The sequence below is a fragment of the Calidris pugnax genome, unplaced genomic scaffold, assembly GCF_001431845.1.
Source record: "Calidris pugnax isolate Ruff unplaced genomic scaffold, ASM143184v1 scaffold28, whole genome shotgun sequence".
Lineage (NCBI taxonomy): Eukaryota > Metazoa > Chordata > Aves > Charadriiformes > Scolopacidae > Calidris > Calidris pugnax.
This window is the reverse complement of record NW_015090842.1, coordinates 13,917,785-13,927,691: the sequence shown is the minus strand read 5'-3', so window position 1 is coordinate 13,927,691 and position 9,907 is coordinate 13,917,785.

The following is a 9,907-nucleotide window of genomic DNA, read 5'->3' as shown; positions in this document are numbered from 1 at the left end:
TAGAACTGTAGCTGTGAGCCTGGCAGGTATGAAACCGCTTTTGAGGTAAATCAGTTGAGTTGGAGCTTCTAGTATAAAACTCAGTAAATTATTAATTGGACAAAGCAAAATTAATAACTGGCTATATATTATCTCAACTTTTAAAAGTATTTAAAAAAATTCACTTACATTTTCTTGAAAAAACACGCAAGAAGTAAAGCTGAAGTGCTGCAAGCTTTGTCATAACTTTTAGCTCACCCCCCCCCTTTTTTTTTTTTTTAAACATTTATTAGCTGTGTTAAACTGAAGAGCTGCTACAGTATAAATTATTTTTTATTGGGATGGGCTTTATTGGTGTAAGAGAAGATATGCCAGACTGAACTCTGAATTTGAACCAACCACTCATGTAGCAGAGGCAGCCCTCTACTCTCCCAGACACAGCAGTGCTGTCCCTGGAGCTTGTGGAGAGTTACAGCAGGAGGAAACCCCTCAGAAAAGCTAAGTCTGAAATAACTCCTTTCCCTGTAATCAATCAGTGTGCCCCTTGCAGCACTTCAGATAAGGAGAGGAACTGCAGAGCTTCAGATAAGCTCTGCATTTGCAACAGATAACCACGCTGCCTTACTCCTCACTGTTGAGGCTGGTTTCAAAAGTATCGGGAATTACTCAGCCAGCTATTGTACAGATCATTCCTGGTCTGAAGAATGCTTGGAGTTTTATATACTTGGAGTGGTAGACAGATAAACTTTTTTTTTTAATGCTAACAATTTTTCCCTATTACTTTCATCTCCATTTTGTTTTATCTATGCCTTACAGGAGTCACATTTTCCTGTGGGTAATGTGATTAAATCACAAACCTGTTTTAGTAAACCAGAAGTAAAAGTAAAAAAAACCTGCTTCCAAAATGGTCCAAACTGGTTATTGCATTCACCTGGAATGTAAGAGAATCACATTCAGCTGTTCCAATAAACTTTTAATTATTTATACAAAATAGAGACTGAAGAGACTGAAATCCTAACTTTGGAGTGAATAGGTAAAGGGTTTGGCAGTTGCTGGCCACGGAAGAGGTCTGGTTTGAAGAGCAAGCATCTAAAGGTAAGTAAAATTTGAAAGTAAATCTGATGTAAGTGGTCTTTTCCTAGTGCTGTTGGCTGCTCTGAGGTCTGTCTTGTTCTCTGCTTTTGGATGTCATCTCTTCTGCTCCTGTTCTCCCACCTCACCCTTATGGGGAGATCTATGCAGGGGCACAGAATCTTACCCTCCTTCCCTCGCCCCAAGTTGTTTCTCTGGAATTTCACACTTAAATTGTCATTATTTCACAAATATCCTAGTTGGAATATATTCAAGCAGGTATGCTTTACCTCAACACTTCATCTGCAAGTAATCTGGAAATGCTTTTCATAAAAGAAAGTTAGGATCAAAAATATAATTTGTGGAATATCTCTAATTTTATGTAATCTTTAAGGTTTCCTTTATAGTGTTTTCACCAGGCAAGAGTCAGAGTAGAGCATGGGCCCAGACCTCTTATCTGCTTTCTGAGGAGAGGAAAAAAAAAGTGATAAAACTCAGCTCAACAAAATTAACTTTTGGAGCAAAACAAAAAAGTTACTGCATTCCTACCACAACTCAGTTAGAGGAGGAATCGATGCTGTAAGGTGCCCGTTTCTTATTCTGAAGTAAAGAAGGGCTGAAGTAAGTCTGGGCTCTGTCCTTTAATAAGTGAGCTGAGGTAATACAACACCTGTATGTTGTCAAAGGGCTAATTTGGTACTACACAGGGGCAGGCTTGCCAGCAGCAGCATATTATTGTGTCTCAGAGAAGATTTTTTTTTTCCAGTGCAAAGGAATTTTGCTAGCTGGCTGGAGGGGTTTTTAGCCCTCTTAATAACTGGCTGATTAGAGCCTCATCTTCTGCTGAAACTATTTAATATAGGCTTCTGTTTGCAAGCATGGACTTTGTGGGTAACATGCAAAACATTAAGGGTTAAAACATAGGAACTGAAAGGAAGCGGGCGGGTTTTCATGTTTTGTGGGCTGGATATAGCTTCTGTATAGGGCCATTTGAAGGAATGCCATGCAATATTTTTTTCTCTATTAACTAATAAAGCAAATGAACCATTTACAGAATTTCTGAGAATTAGAAATTGTTTAGAGTGTTTACTTTGAAACTTGTTGGATAAAAAGGTTTGTTTTTACTTTGAAACTTGTTGGATAAAAAGGTTTGGTTTTTGTTTTTTTTTTAAATTAAGTAGTAAGATAAATAATTGTATTTACTATGCTGGTAGCAAGGGGAGTTGAGAGATCAGTGTTCTATCGTGTTAAATTTTAAGTTGAATCTTTTTCTGGATGACCTAGCTATTTTCTAAGAGGAGAGCTGCCTTGTTTACCAGGGTGGATTATGGCTGCTTAAAAACTTTTTGGTGTATCTGGAAGTCCACTTTTTAGAGTCATATTTGAACTAGTTAAGGCAAGATAAGGACTAATACAGATAGAAGAATTTATTAATGCCTACAGGAAGGTAAGGAGGCCAAGAGTTGGTCTCATTTTTACACCAGTTAACAGTGGTGTGTCTTCTACTGCTAGAAAGTTACCAGTGCATCCCATCCTATCCTCTTTTCTGGGTAGGTACAAGTGTGGTGATGTGAGAAGGAATTTTATAGCCTGCAACTGCTGGTGTAAAAACTGAAAACCTGGGAGTCTGAGCTGAGGAATGGTCTGCCTGATGCCCGTGAGCTTGACTCACTGCAATCAGAAATTGGTGACAGCCCAGATGGAAGAAGGTTCCTTGGTTGATGTGTCAGCAGTGAAATGTGCAATTAGAGCTTCTGATGATTTGTCTGTTGAAGCTTCGCTTTCACTTTCTAATATACCTGTAGGCAGGGTAGCTGCAGCAGTTTAGCTGTTATTAACTGCTTCAGTACCCTGTGCCCTGGAGTGATCTTGTTAGGGCACAGAGATCTCTGTGCCACATGGGCTCCATTGTGGTAGGTGTCTGAGCTAGCAACTCTGAAGATGCAGGTGGGCTCTGTTGGAAGATGTCAAAATGACACTGGCTGTAAATAGAGGTGATTGTTGATTGTTAAAATTAAATGTGAACATCGCAGCTGAAGATGTTAGAGCTGTTCCTAGGTGCACCTCTGCTAAGGCAGGAATATTTTGTTTAGTCATTTTAGTGCTAGAAGGCTACAAACTGTGCATTTATTAGCATCCTTTTAACTTCAGCCTTGATTTTTATTAAAAAAAACAAACCTAACCAGAGAGGATAATTATTCCAAATTGGGATTTTGTAATGAAAGGCCAAAGCTTCTGCCAGAGCTGCATCTAAAACAATTCTAAAATGTGATTGCCCTGGCCCAATTAATGGATAAAAAAAACCACAACCAAACCCCTGTGATTGAGAAGTCTCAGTTTAGATGACATCTGTTGGTTTTCATGTTTTATTTTATTACAAAGAAAGGGTGGAAAGAAAGGAAAACGAAAAGGTAAATGGAGGAAATGGAAATTAATGAATGTGTCCAATAGATATTATTGCAATGCAGCTCCTAACATCACTGTCCGAGTACATGTAATATTACAAATGCCTCGGAAGACAAAGCTCACATCACTGAAATGAGTAACAGGCCAGATCTTGATAGATATTGAGGCAACTCAAAAATGCACTTTTCAATGTCACGTGTGCAGGGTAATGGGCTGGAGGTGCTGGACTTCTCAGTGCTCACCAGGGAGAGATTAACTTTCTGAAAAGCTCGACTCAGAGTTCTCCTGAGGAGCTGTGCATGCAAGCAGATTTCTTTGTTTACTTGGTGAATTGATCATCCAACTGTAGCAGGAATAGTTACCCTTTCCTCCTTTTTACGAGTGCTTTCATCGCTGTGGCTCACACAGAAACATTAACAAAGCATTCAGACTAATTTCAGCTTCTTCATTGTGCTTGTTTCTAGTTCATCTTGACTGACTCCTGCGATACACTACTGTCTGTGTACGTCCACCAGCTTGTTTTGTGGTCTGCAGGCTGCAGTTTGAGTTAGTTACACAGTATGATGCACCTGTGTAATTTTTAGTACATGATTTGGGCGGTTTTAACCCACCCTAGTAAGGCCTTAATCTCTCAGCAGAAAATTAAAACCTGAAAGCAGTAGTATAACAGAAGTGCCACTTTACTCGAGAGTCCTTAAAGAGTCTTTCAGATCTTTCCTTCAAAAGCTTGTTTTAAAACATGCCCTTTTGTTCAAACACTTTTCTCCAGGGTTGGTGTGTTTGTTTAATAGTGTGAAGCGTGTTTGTCACAAGTATTTATCGCATTAGCACATTCTCAGTTCTCACAAAGTTCTTACCCTGTGCAGCTATTTCTAAAGGAAGTGCTATTCACCCATGTGCCTAATGCAGTTTGGGAGAGAAATCCTGCGGGCTAAAGTTCATGTTTGGCTGGCAGTGTAGCTTTTCTCTGAAATGAAGTGGTGTAATGGTCAGTGCTTTTAAGGTTTTCCAGCCCCTTTTTTGTTATTTTGAAACAGAAATGAGATCATGACCGAAATACTGGTTTCATAATCGTATTTATAAATAGTGCTTCATGACTCTAGGAAGGTATTTCCAATACCTGAGTCTATTTAACTCTACATCCCTGTCAATGTAGATTTGCACATAACTGCATGTCAAGCTGTCCATTATCTTAAGACGCCCTTTGCAGCCTGCAAATACTTTCCTTTTATACTCCATGATGCGATGTTGTAGTGGTGTTGCCTTGTTCATTGTTCAAAGATGTTCTTTCAGTTTATCTCGGTTTCTACTCTTTACAATAGTAGCAGACAAGAATTCTTATGTTGTTAGGACCCGGGAGCAGATTATATAAATGTAAAAATTAGTGTTTGAAAGCACAATGCACTTACATGAAAAGGAGGGTTGATACACTTTTTTTTTTTTTCCTCTGTGTGGGCAGCGCTAGCATCTCCGTTTTTCCTGTAGCTAGTATTTCTTCTGCTTCTGGATTTTTGGTTATTTTCAGGCAAGTCCTTTTAGAAATACTTTCTAAAATGAGATCAGCTTCTGTTTTGTCTTCAAGATGTCTCAAATGCACTAAGTTGGAGCCCATCTGCAATTAATGTTTGCTACTGTTTCTACCAAGTGAATATTGTATACAGGGGACATAACACATCTTCATTCTTCACTTAAATTTGTATATGTTTACAGACAGGAAGGTAGCATGAAAATGTGGATGATTTACTTAAAAGTGTGATGGTGATATATGACTTGCTTCTTGTTTAAGTTCTCTGAGGGGCTATACCAGTGATTGTGTAAGTCTTTTTGATTACGCTTCAGTGCTGTTCATGGGTCTTGATACTTATTTACAAACTCATGTTCATGCATCGCTGGGTTTCGTGACTGCCTCACATCTATTGCTTTTGTATTATTATGTTACTCATTTCTGAATTCAGAAAGGCTGCCTCATGCTCATGGTGATACAACCCCCACAAAGCAAGATAGGACATGCAGAAAGAGAGTAAGTTATTGGAGGGCTGGATCTTGAATTCCGAAGCAGCCTAGGAGAGTGTGCCATCCTTTCCCTGGTTCTGGGGGGTGGTATTTGACTTTGGGGGCAGACAGAACTCCTGATTATTTTGGTCTTTTTTTTCCCTCCCCCCCCCCCCCCCCCTAAGAATATCTTCTTTTTTAGATTTGTTTGAAATACAGGGATAAAAAGCAAGAACCTTTTGGCCTTAAAATGGGATGACAGGAGGTGTGAAAGCATGTGTCTAACTTGCATCTCACTGCTTTTTTGGTCTTTAAAGTCCTTCCTTTGTGCTGCCTGATTAAGTGGAAACGCACTGTAAAATGCGTGACTGCCTCAAGTATATACCATTCAAATATGTCTGTCTTGTATTCCACTGCCATTCTTGGGGAATTTAATACACGATCATGTTTTTCTTTTTGGTATTGTATCCTGTAGTAATAGATTGCTTTTCAGTTGTGAAGCTCTGCATTTTCATTTGGATATGAAGAAGGAAGCCTGTCATTGTCTTACAGCAGGTAGATGCTTGATGATTTTAATTAGAATAATTAAATTCAGAGAGAGCAGCTGAATTAACCAGATTTAGGTTGTTATTTCAGAGTATCCATTTATTCATGGACATTCCATTAGGATAACTTTAATTCTGGCTTTTTGGCCATGTACACCAGGCTTACTCATGCTGTTTGCTGAATAGTAGTTAAGTGATACAGTAAATTAATCTCTCCGAGTTTTTAAATTGCAATTTCTTTCAAATCAATAAAGAATTTGCCAAAAAACCCACACAGATGAACATTGATTTTTGTTTTTTCTCATTAGGTATATGAAGTACTTGTATTTTTGCTCCTAATGACAAATCAATTTCAACATCTCAATTCACAGTAACTTTGATCATTGCTACTGTTTTAGGATGTTACTTTTCTGTTTTCAATTTTAACATCATCTGTGTTTATCTTCCTTCACGGACAGAGAGTAATTTGAACAAACCAATAATTATTTTGTTAGTGCTGTAGAGAATTTTCTTTGTCTGTATTGCTATATTGGTGGGAAAACTTGTCTGAGACTAATGTTACGGGGAAATGATAGTAATGGCATAGAGGAAATTATCTTTCAATTTGATAAATGTGTATTATAGTACATAAAATACTGTGATAGGAACCTTGATGAGACCAATAATACATATAAGGGCCCTTTGTTATGGTGAAATTCACCATTTCTCTTCCCAACCTAATTCTACAAATAGCTGATGTGGAAAGCATTCTTGGAATCCACCTTATATTATGTTTCATGTGATGTTTGAATTCTTCGTAGAATATAATTCCATTATAGGTTGGGAAGCCAGCTTAATTTAAGCTGTATTTTATAATAAGGAAATGTGGTCTCTTAGTTTTGCAACTACAAAAAAAGGAAATGTGGTCTCTTAGTTTTGCAACTATAGTAATGCTATTTCTACAAAATTTTGTATAAAATGTTTAATTCTTTTTTTCTATACATTTGCTATTGGTCATTATCAGAAGCAGCAGCCTGGCCTTACTTTATCAGGTTGCTTTTTAAATATTGTGATTGCATTAGAATTAAGTGCCTGAATGATTTTGGAGCACAGGTTTCAGAGAAAGCCAGTGAAGTGCTTCAGAAGGTACATCTGAATAATAGAATGAATTATTATTTTATTTTTATAGCGACTTTACAAATAACAGGGATAAAACTTATTCAGTGACATAAAGAAAAATATAAGGAACTCAGATTTTAAATTAGAATTAGCAAAGAGGCAGAAAGGGACAAATTTTAAAAACTGAAAAGGAAGGAGACTTCTTAAAGGTTAAAATAAAAAAACTGCTTTAAAGATTAAGTTTAATTTACAAGAAAACCATAGTAAAGATTTGTTAGATTCTTCCATTCAGAACACAATAAGATCAAATCTTAATTTACAAGCAAAATGAGGAACTAAAGGGTGGACTTGAAACACAGTATGTTGAAGGATCTTGCAATAAATATTCAGCAGAAAGACACTCAGAAGGGGTGCCAAGGAATTTCTATCTAGATTACTTGCAAAGCGTATAAGGAAACTGATGGAATCAAAGGAAAACATTTTTATTCTTTGTACAGGAAAGCACAGTATGCAAAAGTCAGAAGTAAAAAATAGAATTTATTGCATTTATTAAAATAACATGGTTTTCAACCTTTATAGCCAGTTCTAAGGATGCACCAGTTTGCTGCCTAAAGGATGGTGCCATGTAACCAGAAACATGACATTGATTGTGACACTTCATGAATAACCATTGACTTGATTTGAAAACATTATGCCAAGCTGTTTTCCTTAGAAAGTGGTTGTGGAACATACAGTTTTTCAGTATTTCCTCCCTACCTGTTGTGCATTAACAATCCTGCAAGTAGGGTATACGCTACTGATGCTTTTTTCTTCCTTTTGAGTTGTATAGTCTTTGTCTTCACAGTTTCAATTTCTTCTTCCACAATTAGGTCAGATCCATTTCTAGCGCATCATTTCAAGGTACCGCAACGGCCAGGCACTAGAAAGAGCCACGTAGAAGGTAAGGAGGAGGGAGAGAGGCAGGGAGGGAACTGGCAGAAGAATATATGGTTGAAAAGCTTTAGTTCTGTTATAGGGATGAAGCTCTAAACAAGAGGTGCTGTTGGCTGGTGCACTTTATAATATGGGGTGGCACCTGAAGCACTGAAGTTGTTTATAGGGAAACAGCAATACAGTAATCCCCCAACCACCAGGAAGTCTGGGCCCATCACAAACCAGTACCAAACACAAACTACCCCTGCCCTGCAAAAGCAACAATGTTCTCACAAATCATTACTCTGTTTTTGCGAAATCATAATATTTAAGTGTTTCTAGTTAGTAAGGTTTTAAGAAATGAAAAAAAGTTTCATGAAAAAATTTTGCAATTAATTTTTCATCCTGTTCCAGTAAGGAAAAATCCATTGGAAACATACTGGATGGATTTTTGGCACTGTTGAAACATCTATTTCCTTTATTTTCCCTCCATGAAATTGGGTAATAGTTTACTACTGTATACTCAACTGATTTCAAAATTTTCTGTATTTTCCCCCCTAAAATACTTCAGCTTTTTCCCTATAAAAGGGAGAAGTATGCAAATTTAAGCTCGTATAGTCTGTGGGCTATATTCTGATTATTTTATTTATTTACACTCAGATGAACACATGAATGCTTATTCAGAGTGGAAACTTAACTAATCAAATAACTAAGGGAGAAAAAATGTCCCCAAGTCTTTTAACACAAATGCAGGCAAAAAGCTTCTAAAAGTATTTTAGGAGGTACAAATGCAATGAGCTATAGTAGAAATCAGATTGTTTTTCTGGCAATGTTCCACCACTTGGTGACGTAGATTAGGGAAAAGAATTGGTGCTTTCAAATGGAATAGAAAGAAAAGATTTTAACAGAATTCCCATAGAATTTCACTAATGATACAGACAAAATAGTCAGACCAGAATAAGAAACAACTGGGAAAAATTGAGTATACTCTTTTTTACAAGCAATCCAACTTTTTTTACAGGGGAAACAAAATATCCATAGGGGACCTCAGATTTAAAATTCTCTCCACAGCCACAACAGTCGTATCTGACTGATAGGAATGTCCTCAGAATATATAACAAAGCTTTGATTTGAGATTGCAAATGTCCCCCTAAGAGGGCTTTTATTTTCTCTGAACCCTATGATTATATTAAAATATTTGTCATTTTTGGAAAATGTTTACTCTATAAATAGAGAAACAAAATCTAGATGTTTTACAAATGAGTTTAATGCTGGCTGATATGCCTGACTGACAGCCCTAAAACCAGAATGCTCTATTTCATGTCCCAGAACAGATACATCATAGAGTAACGATGTGCCATAACTATTAAAAATTCATAGTGGAAATTCAGTCTCTTGCTTTATTCATACCAGACTCATGTATTACATCTGTTCTGCTAATGCAGCCAGTAAAGCACACATCTCTCCTGTGATAGAGTGACTTCCTTTTATTAAGGCAGAGATCTGCCTGCATTTAAAATATGATTACATAAACAATTCATATAGCCTCTGCCTGAGATTTCTGCGAAGCACTTACTGCAGCTGGTTACCACAGCAACAGGCAAAGGAGGCTGGTTTAAATTTGTGAGCTCACTGTGGGAGAGGCATTCTATTTTGTTGCATTCTGTTTTAGATGGGAAACATGCTGGTGTAACATCTCTACGCAAACGATTTCAGCCTCATGTAAACCAGTCTCCTGGGAATTGCACCATGTTTCACTTGTGTAAATCACTTTTTTTGGTGTGAGTGCTCTGCTGTAATGCTTTCTGAGTCCTCTAAGTTACCTCAGTTGTTTTTGTAAGACTCTAGAGATAATGTCGTAAGCACTAGTACTGCACTTGTGCCCCCTCGTTCCTGTAATGCAT